Source organism: Gambusia affinis, linkage group LG22 (genome assembly GCF_019740435.1).
Source record: "Gambusia affinis linkage group LG22, SWU_Gaff_1.0, whole genome shotgun sequence".
Taxonomy (NCBI): Eukaryota; Metazoa; Chordata; class Actinopteri; order Cyprinodontiformes; family Poeciliidae; genus Gambusia; species Gambusia affinis.
Genome location: NC_057889.1, coordinates 21,813,968 through 21,835,916, shown reverse-complemented (window position 1 = coordinate 21,835,916; position 21,949 = coordinate 21,813,968). Strand labels below are relative to the sequence as shown.

The 21,949-nt window shown below is 40.2% G+C and overlaps 1 protein-coding gene across 1 annotated transcript in view; it reads left to right on the top strand.

The window, feature by feature from the left end:
- Positions 1 to 8,979: 8,979 nt before the first annotated feature.
- The window catches only part of LOC122824840 (heparan sulfate glucosamine 3-O-sulfotransferase 5), a 69,549-nt gene continuing 56,579 nt past the window's right edge, over positions 8,980 to 21,949 (top strand). Inside the window, exon 1 of the mRNA XM_044105665.1 lies at positions 8,980 to 9,297. The gene's annotated coding sequence lies outside the window, so the exon portion shown is untranslated. The remainder of the gene's footprint in view (positions 9,298 to 21,949) is intronic.

Sequence of the window (21,949 nt, the reverse complement as noted above, 5' to 3'; positions counted from 1 at the left end):
GGGCCTGATACTTGTCAGTATCTCTGAGTAATTATTGCCACAAGAACCAGAACTTGTGAGCGATGCTTAGGCAGACAGAGGTGGAGCAAAGAACATACAGATTTTATTCTAAGCATAAATCACCAGGAGAGCTGAGGGCAAACAATCCATTTCCTCAAAAACCTGTCAGACCGCATCTTGTATGAAGCAGCTACAGTAAATATTTATGGCAGAAAGTGACAATGTTCAAATTATTTTCGGATCACTTTGTTTATAGAAGCTGTGGTTTCTCAGAGGATACGTTCAATACTTCAAAATATTACAGGATCAACTCGAATCCAAATGGCTCACCCAGACAATTCTATCATGTTGATTTAAACAAAACATGAACTCAGAGTGTCCCTGATGCACTGCAATGTTACTGATGAGCTGAACATTAGTTAGTGGACCTGTGGTATGCTGAGTGTGGGAAAGCCTAGTAATGGCAGTTAAATGGTTTCTATGTTTGTTCTTGGATTGAGGCTCCATTTATCTCCCGTTTCTTTTGTAAAAAATCTTCCTTCTCTCATTGGGTAATACATGAGGTTTGGTCAGATAGTCCTTCTTGCTTAGAGAGGATACCAGCAGAGAGAAATGAGCAGTAAGTATCTTAATAGCAGCCAAGATGAGAGTTGGGTTCATTATCCGGATCACTGCAGTGCATTCATTATGAACTCCTGTCTTAGAAAACACTGAACAAGATGAGAAGACACCATCCCACCAATAACTGAGCAACATTCAGTCACTGTTACTGTGCTCCAGATATTTGGGTTTCATGTGAACATCTGCAGCCTCAGAGTCTTTTTAGTTCTTAAACCACAATTTGCGAAAATCAATATAATAAAGGTTCTGTAATAAGGGTGGGTTGATTTTGTCAGAGTCTTGTTAACGCCCAGATGAATGACCTGGTTTTCCGTTTTAACACATTTACTTTTCACAATTAGATCAATGAAGGAGTTGGATACTTTGCTTTGTATTTCTTGTTTCCTAAGAGCTGCGACAGATTGGCGACCTTTCCAGGGTGACCCCGGACAGGTGACTCCAGGCCTCCAAACATGGGTCGCGCTATCACCTACGCCACCACGGCACGCCCCACACTTCAGTATTTTGAGTATCTTTAGATGTGACTTAGGAAATTAAACCAGCTAAAGTTACACAGAACTTTGAATTTACACTGATCATTTAAAGAGCATTACACAAAGCCACATTCATCCAGCAGACTCATACCTTCATGTTTAACATCAGTAGGCCTGAAGAGGATAGAATAGATCTTTACCTACTGCTCTTCAGTGGGGAAATTCAGGCGTAACAGCAGCAAAGGGAATGGAAGCATCCAGACTCACTGGAACAATGAAAACATACAGCAAGAATAAAAGACTGAAAGATAATACTGAACAGTTATTAAAAGTAGTATTAAAATGTACAATTTAGTAAAGTCATTAAAAAAATAGACCAAATTTGCATGTTATATTTGTACATAAAAAACCAAGAACAGACTATCAACAAGAAATAGAAAGTTTGCAGCTGCATGATGAAGTCCCAAGTGGAGAACTGTTGTGACAGCAGTGAGTATCCATGCGTTTCTTCCAAGCATGAAACTTATTAGTTGAAAGCTGTGAGTAGCCAAACCGCCTGTATGTCAATCAGCTGTTTACTCAGTGAACTTGTTTCAAAAAATTCAGTTTGTGTACAATTTCAAAACCACTGAAACTGCTGTTTGCAACATGAAGTGGTTTCTTCATGATCTCAGTGAGTATATTTGGCAAAAGAACAAAAATCACCATTATCTCATAGTTTGATTATTTGTATCTTTTTTCTCAGTCTGCTCTGGTGACTGGTTCTGGATTTTGCCTGAGCACTACAGAAATGTTAGAGTGACACCTACTTTAACCAAGAGCTTGAAATTCCATACATGAGTATTTCTTCTATTGTGGTTGCATGAACGATAAATGAGACATAAAAGCTAAATGTTTTGGTCATCAGGATGCTACTAGACACTCTCTGAGTGGACATCTAAGGACGCCGCTCTTCACATGACTGAGGGCAGACAGAGTGATCACTGGGCGTGAATGTCATGTATGAGAGATCAATGGAGTGACAGGAGCCAGCAGACAAGTCCAGCATGAATATTTATGTCCTTGCCCTTCTCTGTGTCTGTGGGGGCCAGGCTCAGCCTTTTCACTTTAGGTTTGACATGTACGGATCACTCTGTGTGCAGATGCCACTGTGTTTCCTGACAAGCAAAGCTGACTGCTGTTTACATGCTCAGCTAATGAATCAGAGATCAGCTTCTATATGAGCTGTGATTTAATCTCCAGCAGTCACTGGTCAGTAGGGGCTGGGCTAAACCTCGGACTGGTCAACACATTGTTCAGCAGAGTTTAAGGCCTTTGAAATGAATCTCAGTCCAATCCTTCAACTGAACCCAACTTGCCATTGTGGCCAGAGTCTAAGCCAAAGTCCCATCAACCAAGCCTTATCCTTTTTGGTTCACTGTCAGACTCCAGCAGCATTGATGGCAGATTGAACTGCAGAACCTGTCAAACAGTTACATCTGCTACCGTAGGGCTAAAACCCTGAACAGCAAGCATTTATGGCAAGCTGTTTTCACACTCTTTCCAAAAAACACACACTTAGCTCTGAGTCTAATTTGAATTCTAGAAAAGAAAGTTTCTCTAAGTAGAGTTATTTTCCCGTGTTTATTCCAGATAGGATGAATGTATTTGTAGATGAGGGTAGCTGCAAATCCATTATACATGATTAAGTGTAATATCAATAGTTTAAAAACGAATTGCATTAAATGTAACTCAAATGTTCATTATGAATAGAAAGAATTTCCGTATAATTATTAAAATTTCAATCTGGATCTGAATAATAAATTTGTCCAAGGAATTAATGGATAATTAAAATTGCTCTTTGGCTGTTTAATATGAAATTAGCCTGAAATCAGAAAAAATATAAATAGTGAGAGAGTGACATACTAATGGGTTTAAAAGCTTTGATGTCCATAAATCTTTTATTTTTTTATATTAATATTGTGGAATATTAGCCTTCAATATCACACCATTCTAAATAAAATGATAAAATTGTACATTTATTGGTGAAATTGGATATGAACAGTTCAACTAGCATTCATTCATTTAGCTGCACATTGGGCAAATATGATGACATCTGGAGCAATTGTGTTTTCAGTACCACCTGCACTGGGGAACAAATGATTAAACTTTTTATTTAACACACCCTAGACAGTTAACCAGTCCATCACAGCACTAGCACAGAGACAAATGAGGGAAACAACCTTTGCATCCATAAACTCACAAAGGTCATAGTGGAATTACCAATAAACCTAACATGTTTCTCCCTGTAGAGAGCTGTAACCCAGAGGTGACACCATGCAGCTGGTATGATGTCATGGGATCCAGCTGTGTGGGAATACCTCCTTCATATGTCATGAAAATGGGCTGCTGCAGTGCATTCTGGGATTCAGCCTTGACCAGTCTCTTCCAGTTCAGTTCTTGTTCTCCATGCGGCTGAGATGAAAACCCGACACTGCCTACAGTCACAATTTACTCCTATAAAATGTGAAAGTAAAACTATTACAGTTACCAAGTTTTATAGACTTGGTAATTTCTTGTGTTTTTTTAAACCTTGTTATTTATTTATTATTTGGATCAATTGTAGTTAAATCTGTTTCCTGATGAGGAGAGTATAGTAGTTAACCAAACAGAAAACTTTGTATTGAACCTGCAGTTGTCATGGTGATGCAGAATATGACCAGACATCTGCTATTTTAGCTGGGTCCCTGCAATTTAACAGGTGTTATATCACAAAGGTTTTGCTTGCCTTTAACTTTCAATTATTAGCTTTAATATTTAATCCTAAAATCATTTATCATTTATTAGCACTGTTTTTTTTTTTTTTAATAGTATTCAACAAAAATTCAATGCCTTGAAATTGGGCCTCTGTCTTTTTAAGAACTCCTGCTCTTTCTGAAACTCAACCTTCAGGAAGTCATCAAAACATGGCTCTTCTATTAACCTTTTAACAACATTTTTACCAGCATTGCTCTGAGCTCCTATAATGAGCTCAGTAGATGCCCAGTTCTACCAGGTGTTTGCTGATTGCTGCTGGTAGTCTGAAGGAGCTTAGTGGAGGAGTGGTGAGAGAAGCTCCTCTGTGAGGCAGAAGCTTGAGAGACTGCAGCTCCAAGGGAAAAGAGAAGGACCTGTGCCTCTGTCCAACCAGGCCTTTAGCACAGCTGAATGGTTGCCATGGAGATTGAAGGATTTCTCAAACATGCATGAAAGAATCGAAGCAACACAGTAAGAGTGTTTTTGATGAGGGAATAACATTATAGCATTATGTAAAGCTGATTAAAGTTGATGTTACATAATTCTGACCCTCTGATTGTAACTTAATCAAGCATTTTCTTTAGTAACTGTAAGAGAGTTTATTTATTTTTATTTTGTCATTAAGTTATTTTGAATGTATGTAGATGAACTCCAAACCTGTTTACAATTGTGTTCAGGTGAAAATACAGAACAGTGTCCGTTCAATATTTTTTGACAAGGGTCCATTAAAACTCAGACCCTACAGTGTGGAATCAGAGGGAGAGGGTCTCTGGAAGGTTCCTGAGTAGAGCACATAAGTAGCTTATTTACATAATCTGAAAAGGCCACCTCTGATATCACGGCACAATTTAAAATGTAGGCAACACCTACAGGTGACATGAACCTCTTGTCTGAAGATGCATAGTGAGACTATTTGTAAAATTTGAGTGACTCTTAACAGAAGAGGCAAGTTAAGAGCTTTACTGTAGAGCCTCTCAGTTAGAGACCAAAGTGGATTAATGCTAGCTCTCGTTTTGAACACATTCCTTCATCTCCTCATGAGTAGAAACACACACACACACACACACACACACACACAGGCGTCCGGACATTAATGTATTTGACTGTAAACATGAGAACATGTCTGTGTCAGTCAGGTCAGATCAGCTCAACCTTGACAAAGTGGGAAAAGTTTCAATTGAGGGCAAGTGGGGGAGAAGCTAAAATGAAGATCATAAATCATTTCTAAAGTGACCATATATGACATGAGGATATTTTGTAATGGCATGTATTCATAGTGTCAATGGCTCTGTAAAAGTGACAGGCATTATCCTGGGAAATTATGGCTCCAATCATGATCCCTGCCATCAGTAAAGCTTCACTCTAATATCACTAATGGCCACTATGGTAATTGTAGCACATTAAAGGAGGCACGTTATGTCTTTCTGAAAATTTATGACAATGTTTTGGTTTATAGCGTTTCATACGTTCCTGTCTAACTCCAGTCATTTCCATAATTGTGCTTGACACAGGCTGACTTAATGTGATGCATTAAAGAGTGGCATAAACAGACACTGTGTATCTATTAAAAAGCTTAACTGCTTGCTCTGCGCTGAGCTGCTGGAAGCTCGGCTTTCGCACATAAAAGCTGGATCAGGTGAATAATTTATCATTCTCATCCCTCTCTGTGAAAGCAGAACACATTCTGCATCTGATCAGAGGAAGACGAGCGTTAAAAACAACAGCAACAAAAGACCGAAAAAAACTCCAGCCATGCAGTAAATTGTGAACCAGGCCTAAATTGTGAGTCAGTTTAAATTGGAATGGGGAGTTATGCAACCTGCTTGTGTTTCTGCAGTGGTGGCCCCATCTGCTGGGGTTCCCTGTTGCAGGCAGAGGCCAGCCAAGCTGTCTAACACATGACGGCTTCAGTCTGCTGTGGGTCGGCTGAATAATTCAGAATTTCTGCTCCGGACCGGCTGGCAGCCAGGCGCAGGCATCAGAGACACCACCAAGGTTTTACAAATAGATGCTGGAAAACTATCACTGGATATCACAGGCTGTCTGGACGGCTCACCGTCAACCCAATGTGCTGAGTCAGCTTTTTTCCAGGCAAGGTTATTATAGTTAACTAAAACTTACTAGATAAGGAAATCTAAAATTGAGAAAATACTTTAGTTAGCTGAAAATAATAGAAATAGAACTATATATATATATATATATATATATATATATATATATATATATATATATATATATATATATATATATATATATATAGATATATATATATATATACATATACCACCGATAAATCTAGGTTTATTGGTGGTTGGCATACTACCCCAACTGGTAAGGAGTGTGCACCACATGGCAAAAAAAGAGAGAGAAATAGATCAACAATGTCCAATTCTATTTTCATACTATTAAGGTTCTTAATTTGGTAATTCCTGTAATACAATTGCATGCTCTATTGTCTCATCTTCCCCACAGTCACATTTCCATGTCTGATGCTCCCTTATCAAAAATAATGAGCTTTTCAATCCAGTGTGTTGAAAGTTTTGAAGTAATTATTTCTTCTGTCCTGTTTCTTTCTGTTCTTCTCATTTCTTTAATTCTCTTTTAGATTTTTTAAAACCACTGTCCTTTCCGTCCTTCTACTCTTAACTTTTGCCACCTCTCTTTCATTTATTCTTTAGTTATACCCTTTATTTTCTGTTTTACTAAAACTAACATTAATATTTATCCTTACCTGATTAGTGTTCTCCTTAGCCATCCTGTCTGCCATTTCATTCCCCTTAAACCTATAATGTGCTGGAACCAATATAACATGTACAGTTACCCTCATCACATTGATTTTATAAAGTGTTTGTTGTTTTTCAATTAATATATCTAGTCTGTGTCCCCCCCCCCCCATCCCCCTCCCCCTCCCCCTCCTCAGCCTGGCTCCTGACTCACACTTGCAATTAATTAATTCATCAGCTCAGGTCTTCAGTGTAGCTCTCAACCTTCTCAGTATTTAAGCTCCTCATAGTCTGTCATTACTCGCCGGTTCGTCTTATTTCTCCACGTCATCTCTCCTCATCTCGTCTCTAGATTTTCATCAGTCAATCAATAAAATCCCCCTCGTAACAAACTTACAAATTGCATGTTATGCTGCTAGCACTTAGCAATTAGCAACAACTCAGAGGTGGAAGTGAGAATGTTGAATAACATAACCAATCACTCAGCTGGATCACGGTGCGCTAAATAATAAAACATTATTTAACGAAGCTTTGAGACAGGTAATTTTCTTCAAAAATTTTTAAAAATCGAAGTACTGGAATCATTTGAGGAATCGTTACAGCCCTACACTAAACCAGCAGCAAGGGGGGCAGAAGCATCTGATACAGTATCTCTCTGAAGCAGTTAAGCAGAGGTATTGACATTTTTCATATGCCTTATACTTCTTTTGAAGTAGTGTTTACTCTCTAATCCTAAAATCTGATGAGAGGTCAAATTATAGGATTAGCCCTTGATAATCTAAGTAGTAGTGTTTAGGTCTTAAGTTGATATTAGGAAACAGTGTCTTTCTGGTTTCTAAATATTCCTGGATAAGAGCCTCCAAGTAGGTAACTTGTTCCTTGTAAATTTGCTAAGAATAAATTAGATCAACAATGTCCTTGAGATGCAAAGTTAACTGCCAGACTCAATCTTGTGGATTCTGCATTTTACCTCCTTTTAGACTTAAAAGTCTCAAGAAGTTCCCATTTTGAGCAGCTTGCCCACTATGTTTCAATGTTTTTGGACCTCACAAGACTTTGGGTGAAGCATCTATTCCTTTGTATTTAAATTGCTAGATGAGTCTGTTCAGAACTGTGTGAGTGAACCATTTATTTGTGCTGATGAAATAGCAAAAACTATTTTGCTCTTGAGGTAAAGAGTAAGATTGTATGAGACAACACTCTTGAAGATGTCATGGTCGAGACATGCCAGGTGGGCAAACATCAAAGTTTTGTATGGAATCAAACACGACCTGAACCATCCCTGGTACTTCTGACCTGAACCATTTCTGCCATGCCTTTTCTTTCCAGCTGTTTCGTGGCAGTTTCTGTGGTTCTCTGAGGTCCACAAACTGCTGATTCAGCACCTTGAAATTCAGGTTGAGTTAACAAACAATATCAGAATTTTTTGTAAAACTCCCAACACATTGAGAGCCTATGGTTGTCTCCTGCAAAACAGTGTTGTTTGCCATTGTTGTGCCGTTCTCCTGTAGCACTTTCAAATTGACCAGGAGTTCTGAAAAAACGTTGTCATGGCCAAATTCCTTAAAATTCTTCTTCTCCAGTGAAACTGGAGCATTCGACCCGGCATGGGGAGAAATGTCGAGTATAAGGAAGTAGACAGCCAAAACCTCTGCACAACAAAGTGTGTGGGCTGCTTAAAATGCATGTTGGTATAAAACCACTCAGTCTGTCACTGATAACACTGACTGAGAACATCTGATCTTGAAACATCAGGATCTACTGAGAGGAGACCTTGCCAAAGGCTAAATTCCACAATACTTTTCAATGTATTTAGCTCCAGAACAAAAGAGGAAAATCTCTCTGTTCAGTTCTCATCTCTGCCCAATACTCTCTCTTTTAAGGCTCAACATACTTGAACACATCTTTAAAGCACTGAACTTTTTAGTAAGCAGTTCTCAGTGGCCCATTGTGGACCATTGTGAACACTATCATATCTGATGTGTATTGATGAGTTTAAGACAACACAATGTTATGTTGGTTATTGGTTTTCACAACTATTGACAATATGATGTCGTTTATATTTTCATGATGTAAAGATCTTTGTATTGCTGAAATGTGCAATGCAAATAAATAATTGATTGGGGTCAGATCTTCTTCTAGTTCTCGGGTTTCAGTGTGAGAAGAATGAAACAGAATAATAGATCATACATCAGGTCTACCCATGAGTCACAAGCTTTCTAGGCTCAGCACAAGCCATCACCCTGTTCTTTGTCCAGAAACAAAGCTGACCGTCTCTTCCAAACTTTTCTTTCTCTCTCTGGAGCATCTTTGCGCATCCTCTGTCCATCCTCCTCCTCCTCCTTGAAGAACACGCCCCAGCAGCTTCCAGCCTCCAGCACACAGCAGCAGCAGCAGCAGTGAATCTCAGCTCCGCCACGGTGTCGCTCCTGGAGGGCGATCCGGTCCGACTGGACTTCCCGAACAACTTCTGTCAGAGTTCCGTGGATCTTCGGAGGAAGCAGAGACAACAGAGCCGTGAAGAAACACTCTCTGCCTCCTTGTCTGTGGTTTTCTTTAGCGCTTCTTTCTGACATCCCAAACTGACTTTTCATTTCCACATCTGACCTCCAATCCGCTCCCGACCTGCGGGGAGCCGCGGCGGTCCGAGTGGTCGGTCCAGACGGGAAGAACAGCCGCCCGGTCCGGGGAAGGATGCCGTGCAGGTAAGGAGAGACCCGGAGTTAACGGGGAAATGTGTGTAAGTAGGCGGTTCGGCTTGTTTTGGGTCACTTCCGAAGAAATTTGCAACATCAGTGCTGAGAATAAAAGAAACAGGTTAAGGGTCCGGGTGAAGTTGAGTTGTAGCATGCTGCTGTGGAGACAGTGTGAGCCTGACAGCCTTCACTTCTGTTTGGGCTCCATGACAGCTGACAGTTCTGAACATTGGAAAGTTGAGATCGACCTTTCTCTGACTTCCTCCCCTGACTCAGAACCATCAGTCCCACCTCAGCTGAACAACTCAGCTGGGTTCATTGTTGTCTAGGAGGACAGGCTCATCATCATCACCTCTCATACAGTGCTCTGGTATAGTCAAAGCTCTGGAGCAGAGAGGGAGAGCGGAGGCGGGTGTGCAGGGATAGAAGGTGATTTATTTATTTATTATTTTAGTTTTGTTTTCTTAAAAATAAATAACTAGTTATTTGAATGAAAAGAACCAACAAGCAGGAACCTGGTCTGCACATGTGCAGTGATACGTTGGACTACTGAATGTTTTATCAATCAGAGACTCCAGAACGCAGTCCAGTGGTCATGATGACCGATCAGCCGGATGCCTCTGCATGTTGTGTCTTCTGTGTACTTCAGTACTCAACAAACAGCGTTTAAGAGATAAATAGACGTTTTTGTTCGGTAGCACAAAGCCAAACACTTTAGGTCTATTGGAAAATGAAACAGCAGAGGCTGACGGGAGGCTCTGAGAGTTTTGTTCAAAATAAGTGCTGCAGCAGCAGAAAGTTTGAGGGAGGGTGAGAAAAAAAAAAGCAAAAATAAAAAGATTGAAATCAATAAATTTTTTTAATATTAATTTTTCTTTGTAAATGTTTATTTAATCATAAAATCGAATGTGTTTTCAATCATTATTATAAAATCTAAGTATATATAATATATTTTTTTGAAATGTTATTTGCTATGCTCACCTCTCCGATTGCCTCCCAGTCAAATTTAAATGGAACATGGGAGGGTTTCTGATACAAAAAGACAGAAGGGAGTCCATAAAAGAAACAAATGAATATAATAGTTAATAAGATAAGATAGTCTTTGATCCAAAGCTGCTGTAAGTAGAATGTTTTCAGTCCTCATTCAAACCAACAATTTGTGCATATCTCAGGATTTCAGGGAGTTTGTTGCCTGACTGTTTAGATTTGGTTGTAGAAACTCTGAAGAGCTGAGGCATCAACATGGTTCATACATGACAGGCAGCTCAGAAATAGATTTCAGACCCTTTAGTTCTTTAATTCTGATGTTTATAAGGAACTTAAAAAAGACCTGTTACAATCCTGCACTTACAAATGATTCTTTCATGCATGTTTTAGAAATCCTTTAATCTCCATAGCAACCATTCAACTGTGCTAGACACCTGGTCGACCTAGCTCCGCCTTCAAGCTGCAGCTCCTCCTTGAAGCTGCAGCTTCCATCTTCGGCCTCACAGGCCGGGTCCTCACCACTCAGGGAGGGAGTGGAGCACAACTCACATCATATGAGTTCAGATTTCAGAAACAATATATTTATTTACTCTGAAGAACTGAATCTATGATGAAGTTCTGTACATATTTTATAGAATATTTACCAAACCAGATGCTCTCCTATCCTGACTCATCAGGTCCTTCAAACTACCAACACCTGGTGGAACTGCACACCTGCTGGGCTCATTATATGAGCTACTTCTCCGTGAAACCCTGGTAAACGATAAATGATTAACAGAGGAAACATGTTGTGTGATGAGTCTCAGAAAGATCAAAAATTTTACAAAGACAGTGGCCTATTTTTAAGGCATTAAATTGCAAAATCAAATTTCTTTTAAGCCACATTTGATAATCAAAGCGTTTTTATGACAACTGCATATAATAGTGTTAGTTGAGTGTTCTATAAAATGGCACTATTTGCCTGGGAAACACAGTACTGTCCCTTAGTTCTGGGCCTTAGTTTTGTGTGGATCAGTGGATCCTCTGTCCTGTTTTTTCATATTGTCACCTTCCTAAAATAATTGGCAAAAGTGATTTTGGCAAAAACAACACTTATACCAAAAAGAAAACGACTCCTTCCATTATTCTAGGAAGCTGGAACACGTGCTACATGTGGGACCCCTGACGTGACCCCCCTCCCCCCTGTCCATGACATCATAATGACATTTAAATATGTGGCAGCAGGAAAACACCTAAACAGTGTCAGAGGCTCTGGATAGGAGAGCGTCTTATTTGGTAAATATTCTATAAAATATCACTGTACAGAACTTCATCACAGATTCAGGTCTTCATTGCCTCAGAGTAAATAAACATTGTTGTTGAAGTCTGAACTCATAAAGGTCTGCCAGAGGTCTGAATGAAGGTTGTGATGACACAGAGGTCCCAGCAGCTCGGACATCTTACTGTCCCATTCATCATAGTGACTGTTGTTGGCGCTTCTGCAGCCGTTGGCTGTCGATCTGTTAACTCTGTCCTATGACCGTCTGAGCTCCAGCTAACAGGGCAGCTCACACCCTGAGCCGCTCCACAGACTGCCTTCTGGTAACTGTGAGGACTGGGACAGGGTGGGAGGTAGTGTTTTTCAAAGTGGTGGGGTCCACCAGGGAGGCCACCTGGGGGTGCTGTGGTGACCTCAGAAAGGTGAAGGAAAGATGAGAAAAAGAAAATGCAAAAATAAATTAAAATGTGAATCCCATCAAATCTTTAATTTTTCATCATAATTTTTGTTTTCTGTTATGGAATCCTTTTTTAATATAAAATATAGGTTCAAATAATTGATTTAAATGTTATCCCTGATGCTCATAATCTGATTGGCTGCCAGTCAGATTGATCAAGTTGCTTTGCTCCTCAAGCTAGCATAACAAACCAGAAACGGAAAAGTTTGTGACTTAAAGAGACCAAAGGAAGCAGCACTGCTGTGGAGGACTCTGTTGCAAAACAATAAAATAACATTTTATGTGATTCATATAAAATATTGCATATTTTCTTATAAGCAAAAGGGGGATTGTAATACAAAATTGTGTGGTCTGTTAATATAGTTTTTAAAAAGAGTTTTCTGTGGTGAAAAATTATACAATTTGAAACCCCTGGCTATCTAAAATCAGATGGTGTGAGGCAGCATTTATGCTAAATGAATGTAATAATTATTGAATAGTGAATAAGAAACATCCTAAAAGTTGATGTTTCTTTACATATTTTGTTGCATTGTCTGTGGGCCAGAAGTCAATGATCTTTGAGGAACTATGACACGAGGTAGAGATAGAGGCGGGATGAAGGAGTCAGATTCCTGCTCGGTGTGAACACTTTTCCCAGTTTTGAAATGCTAAATGAGTTCCAAGCACCACCCACTGGGCCGCCTTGACCTTGGCTACCTGCTCCTGGTGCCTTTAAGAAGCCTCAGACCTCAGAGAGAGTTTGGCCCCGCAGCTTGCTGTGTCATCACTCAACTCTCCCAATGGCCGACCTACTGTGTCCAATTTACAAAGACGTGTTTGGGTCGCTGCAGCGTGGATTAATTTCTGCCCCAGCCAGCGATTATGGAGGCAGGAGGGGACAAAGGGAGAGAATGGAGGGGTGAAATCTGAAGAGGGTGCAGAAATTTGTCAGCTCTCAGCACTGACACCCTCATCCAAGTCGTCTTCTAACGGATGGTGATATATGACTAAGGTGACCATATTCATTATTCACACAGCCGTCCTTTGTTTTCCCCGGCATCGTTCCCTCCTGGGTCTGATCAAGTGTGTTCCGTTCTGCAGCAGTAATGATATGAGGAGATGTGTGCTGCCGTAACATTTGAAGGACGGCATGTTGCAGAGCCTTCCAAAACAATATCGTAACCCAAATCCATTAGCCATATGGGTTCCATTGGCCAGATTTGCTTGATGCAATTTGGGCGTCCTCCCACTGCAGAGCCACAGTGCAAGGCTGGGATTCATTTCATTAGCTGTTGTTTTTATCCCTTCCTTCTAGAGCCTTTCACACCCACTGCCAAGGACAGCTTCCACTTCAGATCTGCTCTAATGCTAGGACAACAGAACTGCTAATGGGAATGGTTACATAACACATCATTTCACTTTAATAACATGACCTCATTGACCCCCCCGCACCCCTCCCAAAAATAATTCCAACAAAAACTGAGTAAAATGATGTAAAATGTTGACAAAAAGCATTTGATTAAGTAAGATATCATAGGGAAAATGGACAGAATATTTTATTAGTTATGGGTAATAATTTGATTAAAAAGATCAATCAATGCTCTGATGATCAACTTATTCGCTAAATTAGTTCCAGAGCTCTTAGTCACTTTCATGAGGATAAAGCTTAACGTCTCAAGTAGATGTGAATTGGTTCCTCATACCAAACTTTGCCCACGTTTAACTCCTGGGACTCCCTTCATTATGTCCACTGGACACAAATAGATGCTCTTTTAAAGATAGCAATCAATGATTATACATGGATGGCATAAGTTTAAATCTGGGTTTTGTGCAGATTTAATACTATCTGATATGTTCTCACTAAAACAGAACACATCATCCAATTTTCAGTCATTCCACTGGCTCCCTGGAGATGGCTTAGATGGTTTAGCATCACAATACATTAATGATCTGCTGTTGCTGTATCAACCTTCTAGACCTCTCAAGTCTTCTGGTTCTGGGAATGCAGAGCAGGACCAGAACCAGAAGACCTGAGAGGTCTGGAAGGTCTTCTGGAAAACTGCAAACTGTCTACTGGATGACGATCCACTCTGTGCCAAGTGTTGCATCAAATGCAACAAGTTTAGAGTCACTCGTTTGAACTTCACTGGATTTCATCACCATTCCAGGAATGCAGAGCAGGACCAGAACCAGAAGACCTGAGAGGTCTGGAATATGGAGAAGCAGATTCAAACTCCCAGAAAACTGCAAAATAGCTGAAACACATAGTTCCTTTAAGTCCAGACTAACAACCTATCTGTTTAGAGTTTAGTAGTAGTACGCTAAATTTGACAAAATGTAATGTTTATAGCTTGTTTCATAACCAATTACTGTATGATGTTTTTATGATGTAAAGCACTTTCAACTGCCTCGTTGTTGACAATGTGCTTTACAAGTAACGTTGACTTAACATAAGGAGGTCTATGATGAGACTCAACACTGACATCAGGTTGGCCACTCAGCAGGAACAGATGCTGGAACCACAACTCCAAAAACAGAATTCCATCAGGAAATCTTACAGATCATATGAGATGCTCCAAAACGTGATCATATGCTCATATGCTCATATATACAGTATGTGTAAATATAATGGAGAACCACACATTCTCCTCCTGAATAACAGTGCAGTAGCAGTTATTCTTTAGCACAGCTCAGAAAATGGAGTCAAACTGTTGGCTGATGATGTTAATGAATGCTCTGGGCAGGGCAAACATTACAGGCTGGAGGTGACATAATGGGAGAATATGTTCACACAGGAACAAGCTCTGGAATTTGTAATTGTGATTATAATTAGAATATATGATGCAATTATTGCTCTACTTAAATAAAGTAACTGATGAACTGCATATGTGTGTGTGCGGGGGCGTGTGTGTGTGTGTGCGTGTGCGTGTGTATGTGTGCCAGTGATTGGGTCTGTGTATTTTTGTGTCGTGACTGGGAAAGCAACTTGCTTGTTGTGGCTCAGGTTAATGTGGTCGGTCTCTATAATGCTTCCGTCTTAAAGCCTTCTGATTAAAGTTGTTCTGGTTTTGTATAGATCCATATTTATTAGCCCTGCTGTGCTGGCTGTGGAATGGACGTCTGAACACATAAATTATAGGAACAGTTATGAGTCTTCTCTCTGATTGTCTGTCCTCTGCCAGACTGCCACACAAGCATGTGCACACACACACTACCTCTGTTATCATGCAGTGATAGGCAGGAAGTGAACAACAACTGTAGTCCAGGTGGAGGAAGTGTCTGGATAATAATAACACATCAAGTAACTGGAGGGCCCCACTCCACCAGGGGCCACTCTGCTTTGTTTGGGTCTTATCAGTTACATCTGATCAAGTTTACATCATAACTTTACAAGATTACAGCTTAGCAGAACTGCAGAATTCTGATAAGCTGAAACATTTTCATCTTAGTGACTGATATTCATAGAAGAATTTCTGTGTTTACAGAAATCTCAGTCGTTCATTTAAGAGGCAGTCAAAGCAAACAGCTTCGCGTTCTCACAGGCCAGAGCAGTTTGCTTTATGACAGAACCACCAGGAACGGTGGAATGATGAAACAGACACAGAATGGTTTCTCTCTCTCTGTGTGGTCGGAATGGTTATTTAGCAAATCACTTCATAACCAGGTGTTTAAAATTATGTTGTTGCTTTTATGAATACAGGATAGAAACTTTAAAACTGTGTTTTAGCTGCTTTATTTTTGTAGCACCATTTGAGTAAGCAGTGTTACTTTTGACGTTTTTATCTTTTGTATAACATCTTCCAGCTGCAGTTTGTCTCTTGTTGTAACCTCAGGCTGAGTTAAGTGATGTGTCACTGAAAGGATCCTGTCCTCTGTTGATGCTTTAATGGAGCAGGACAGAACACTGTGCTTGGTAATCTAATCGTTTTTGTTTTTTTTCTTAAACAGCCCACTCCTCTATTTAGACTATAAACACATTAACACATCATAGTATTCTCCTCAGCTTCCTCTGTTCTCCATGTGCTGTCGACTCATTAAGTCGTCACTTCAGTCACTTTGAATGCACTCTTGAACCAGACTTGGTCCAAAGTGTTTGCTCCAGATCACTAAAATGCATCTGGTCAGTGTCCATATCAGAGATAATATTCAAAAGGAACTTTTCTTAATGTTATCAATTTATTTTGTTACCGCTGCGTTGTAGTCTGTGCGTAAAAAAACACATTCGTGCATCTGTACCTGCAGTCAGGAGTGCAAATTGTAATGCTTTCACCTCTAATGCTATAAGAAGACAAAACGTTAAGGTAACAATCAGTTTTCTCTCTAAAACTTTGAACACTGAGAAAGCAGCAGTTATTCTTTCTGTGGGATGTAAGGAGGTTCAGTCCTCATGCAGTCCAGATATAAACTGTACTTTACACCAAGATCTCACTGAGACAGAAACAGCATCAGTCGACAGACTGTCTACTGGATGACGATCCACTCTGTGCCAAGTGTTGCATCAAATGCAACAAGTTTAGAGTCACTCGTTTGAACTTCACTGGATTTCATCACCATTCCAGGATTCACTCTGATTGAATTATTCTGCATTTCTGCTACATCTTGTCATGCTTCAGTGTAAGCCTTTCTTCACCGCAGCCAGCTGTTTTGACAGAAAGGCTAAAATCTATCTGCTCCTGCAAATGTGCCAATAGACACAGTAATTAGGGAGCTTTAGCTTCTGTTGCATCATGGCTCTGATAGCGTTGGCCTTGCTGCTGCTGCTGCTTCTGGTAAAATGCAGCCATAAAATAGATTAACGCTCAAAATGTAATAAGTTGCAATGACATACTGCAGCTAGTCCAAATGCAAAAATCATTTTTAATTATATTTGTTGCCAGAAGCAAATTCACTTCAAGTCATTTCAGTAAAGTTATGTCATCTTTACTAAACAGAAGTCTGGCTCATCACATTTTCTTTCCTCTGGAAGAATTCAATGACAGTGAAAGGTCTTAATATCGGACTTTTTCCACTCTGATGATAATAATTCCTCTCTTAGCTTGTATGAAACAAGCAGAAGAAAACTGAGGTTTTTCCAACAGAATTTGTTTTAATTGATGAGCAAAAAATGACAGCAAATAACTGAGAAGATTTGCCTTCATGTTACCCAATTGGCTGCGCCGCAGTTCTCCTGTTTAACCAGTGACCGGGATGTGATGTTTAATTTTCTGCAGCTATCAGCCGCTATCAATTAGGGCTTTTATGGGGAGGTACTGTCAGTTGCCACAGCAACCAATATGGTTGGCAGTCCATAGCATCCCCTGCAGGGCTGTGAATGGAGCGCTTGTGAGTGTCGCCGCTCTGAACGTTTAAAAGATTCAAAATCCCCCCAAAGCAGGACAGAAACAATGAGCAAGAAATACGATTCATGCTGCCAGACCTGAGCTGTGCATGCTGCTTCTCCACAGTTTCATCACTTGGTTGGAATTACACTAATACTCACAATGTAAAAACATAGCTTTGAAATTTGAAGGAAATTGTTGATCCGGTGAATGAAGTGATTTACTAGTAGTGAGCTCACAGTTCCACAGCATCATAATTTACCTGCTGCCGCACGTTTACAAGCTGCTTTAGATCTCTGTCCAATGAAAAAGTCGTTGTTAACAACTTGCTATTTTTCTATGACATACTTTACTGGCTGTGATGTTATGATTGGACCTATCAAAGAGCTTTACAGGTGCTGCTATCGAAGGCCTGGAGATGTTGATGTAACCGGATCCCTTCTGCGTTGTGCAGGTTATTAGATGTTAGTCAGGCCGTGTTACATTGACTCAGTGAAGTCAGGACCGGACCGCCATCTGAACCAGCGGGTCCCGATGGTAGAGAGCCGTGGTAAAAAGAGAGAACATGCTCTTTATGTCTGGGAGTTTATATCCCAGGACATAAAAGGATCTGGTCTCTCAAACTAACTCAATTCAGGTCAGTTTATTTCTGTAGTGCCAATTTACAACAAATGTCATCTCGAGGCCCTATTCAAAGAAAATATTTATGATTCAATCAAAAACACACATTCTAACTACTCCTAAAAGCATATTGAGCTCAGTTAATTATTCAAAGACATTTAGAAAGTTTGTTTCTAAGGCAACCCTGCAGTCATTCACTTGCAGCGTTCACTCCTCCTGGACCAGCAGGTTGCGACACCTGAAAATTGCTTGGGTTGTGTCGTTGACTTTAGAGCAATCCCTTACACCAGTGGTCCCAAAGTGGGTCCTGAAGAGCCAGCATCCTGCATGTTTTAGTTCTCCAACAGTAACAATCTCTCCACCAAGTCAATGTTCTTCTTAGACCTTTTAACGAGCCATCATTTGATCCAGGTGAGTTAAACCAGAGAGAGAACTAAAACATGCAGGACGCCGGCCCTCCAGGGCCTGCGTCACCACTGCCTTAAACTCATGTTGAATGAAGCAACAGTGGAGAGAAATTGGAGAAGAATGGAAATGTTTAGTGGACGTCGACTGATGAACCACAGATTCAACTACGTCATTCACTTTTTAAACAAAAATGAAGCAAAAATGGAATAACTATCTGTCCATTTCATGTTTTGGTTGCATTTACCCAGAATGCCCTGAGCTGTAGTCCACTTCCTGCTTTTGGAGCTGTCTCTGATCTGCTTGACAATCACATACTCTTTTGATCCGCACCAGAGTTCACTTCAATCAATGGAGGCAGAGGTTTGTAGGCGGACCAGAGTTCGGTTGCACTTTCACACTTCCCCAAACGAACTGGACTTTGATTAAAGCTGGTGTGGATGCTCCCTGTGTGCTCCCTGTTGTCTGCTGAGACATGCAGCAATATCCAATATGGACCCTAAGCTGGATTAAACATGGGTAGGAACTGATGGATGGCGTATTGTCTGTGTCTGTGTTTGTTGATGCTGAATAGTAGTAATTAGAATTTTCTCCATGGATGTGAAAGGCCCAGCGTCTGCTCTGAGCTATAGCCCTGCTTATCTGATGGAGCACTTAGTCTCCCGCTCTGCCTCGTTGTCAGGTATTCTTTACACTTGCGCTCGATCGATGGCTGTTGCCAAGTGTTAATGTTGAGTCATACTATTAAATGTGATGACCTGCGGCCGTATTCTATTACCTCTTGTTTTCTGCTCCTGCAGACTTCTGTAATCAAAGTTTAAAGTAGATGCTGTCTGAGACGCGGATTGATGCCAAAACTCAATTATAAATGACCTTCGCACACATACCACAGAAGAAAAAGTGTTCAGCGTGGTTTAGAAGTTTGAATGCCTTATTGGTTCCTGTCCTCTGAGGAGATGAATGTTTTCTATATAGCGATGCTGAGATAAAATAGTGTTGTACAAGTGGCAGCATAATCATTTACGGTAATGAACCACCGGCTCCGGCCCCTTCACATACACACTGCTCTGAGCTTTTTATGGACTCAGCTGGAAAAGTGCAATGCAGATCAAATTCGGTGGGCTCCAGCTGTACTGGGAGAGTTTTCTGCTCATTAATAATACAGCGTGACAAAGCTAGATGTTACATTGTTGCGTAATATTAAGCCTCCTCACCCCAAGACTCATTCTTTAACTGTCAAGTGTGTAAAAAGAATTGCAAGCGACTTCATGATTTTATTCGCCTTTCATCATCTTCATGTCAAAGGTCGGCGGTTCCTCTCAGATCGGCTGCCATGGGGGATAATAAAAGCGGCATGGAGCCATTTCTGCTGCTCACCAGGGCTGTCCCATATACGACCTTACCCACTTTCATTTGAAGCTGAATTATTCATCATAAGAGAAAATCAAAAAAGTCGGCATGTTTTCCACCCAGTGGTCTTCAGATGGACGTCTGTCCTGTTGGATTGTCTAATTAAGGCTTTATGACACCAAGTCATAAATTAATCATTTGACCAGATCAATGACAACGCTGCACATGGAGTTGGAAAAAAAACAAAACACTGAAGTAATATAAGGGTCCTTATTTAATTTTATGAGTGAAGAATACATTGTTTCTAATGACCTGTTTTCTCTCAGATAGTTTGTTATAGCTACAGGAATTCAGACCTGCTCTTTTGGTCTCTATTGAACATGTGAACAAGGTTTTCTCACATTGGAGACATTTCAGTGGGCAGCCTTCCAGTGCGATGGAGCCGCAGCTCCTCAGGTGCAGCAGCATTTTCTGCATGTGGCCGATTGTACACATCTGCATTCAGGTCAGCTCTCTGAAAGTCAAAGGAATTCAATACAGAATGTGTCAAAGACAGAGGCTGTAAAACTGAACAGTAGCAACAGGAACATCATATCCATATTAAAAAGCACTCAGCTGTAAAAGAGCACACAGATTTTATATTTTTCATTTATTGTTTTTTACTCTTTAAGCTTTGTTATCAGTAATTATGAATTAGACATTTGGCTCATGGTAGCATCGCTCTGTAGAAACTCTGCTAGTCTCATGCTTACATATGTATGTATGTATGTATGTGTACATGTGTATATATGTATACACTTAAATGTAGAATGGAGCCAACAAAGGTTTTCATTCATATAAGTTCTACTGCCTGAGATGAAATGTTCCAGATTCCCAGTGTGCAGCAGTAGAGATATCAGAGTCATGACCCTCAACTCTGGAGACCAGAGAGGTGAAGCTTAGAAAAAGTCCAACGGGGTTTCTCTCTGTCAACTGACTTCTCACTCAAAAATCCAAAGTAGTGATGTTTGCAATCCTTCATTCTGCCATTGCCTCATTAGCAGGAACAACAGGAGACATGACCACAATGTTGGTGTTTCAGCTGCAGTACTCTGTTCAATTTGACACTTATACTGTGACTCCATACATACCTAAGAAAGGTAAAGAAGTGGGAATTCAATGTTTTGGTCCAACTTCCCTATCAAAACTATCCATCCTGCTCTCTATCTGAAGAAACAGCTTTTGTAAGTTGAACAGTTGAACTGTTTTCCACATAGAGGAGGAAACTTGTGCCCACAACTCCAATGTACAAAAAATGGGAATAAAGTAGTGTGTGCCTGTTTCTAAAGACCTGCCGCGCCGCACTCCAAAACTATATCCAAAGATTTTAATGTGGGCAAAAATTTAAAATTGATGTTGAACTGTTTTCTTTGACTTTTACGATTTTCTGTATTTAAATGTGCTTACATTTTATGGAATACAGCATTGTTGTGTGCCACTTATTATGCTCGTTTATCACAGATGTCACAATTCTGATTGTCTTACATGCCTGTTGAACTCCATATGACACATTAGTGTTGTTTCCATTCCAAACGTGCTCAAATCTTTTTCTGTATTTTGCTAATGTCTAAACTCACATGTGAATAGGCTTGTTCACATGATAAGTCAATAGAAATCAGATAAGACAGTTACTCATCATCTATCAGCCGTCAGTGTCTTACTAAGGCGTAGAGGTATAAGCCCCTTACATATAGAACCTTATGTAATCAGCGTTTTTACAGTAGAGTTCTGAATTCAATATGTTGGAATGACACATAACTTTTTATGAACTGAGAGCTCTGGTGGAGCCAGCTTCACTTTCTCTAAAAAAGCAAAACAACCCATCATCCTGCCACTTCCTATCGTCTTGGTTGACATTTTCTCCTGTAGTAACATCCGGCTGTTGATCATGTGTGATGTGAAAAAGTGTTTCCACTGCAGTTTGTATTTCGACACGGCTGAACAACAACCATAAAAACGTCCGTCATGAAGACTTGATGTCAAGAAGAGTCCGACGACATGAGGCTGAGAACAAAACGACGCGATCTTCGTCATGCAGCTGCAACAATGAGAACTGATTTCACATGCTGGCCTTTTATTAAAGACCACTAGTGGCAAAGAAAGTCTTTAAAAGAAAAATAAAACAACATTATATGTCCTGTGTAACTTATCAGAAGTGATGGAAGAAACAGAAGAAAACTGTCTCTGCACCCCGTAAGGATGAAATCTTCTCCTCAGGAGCTCATATAACACATCCAGAGTGTTTGT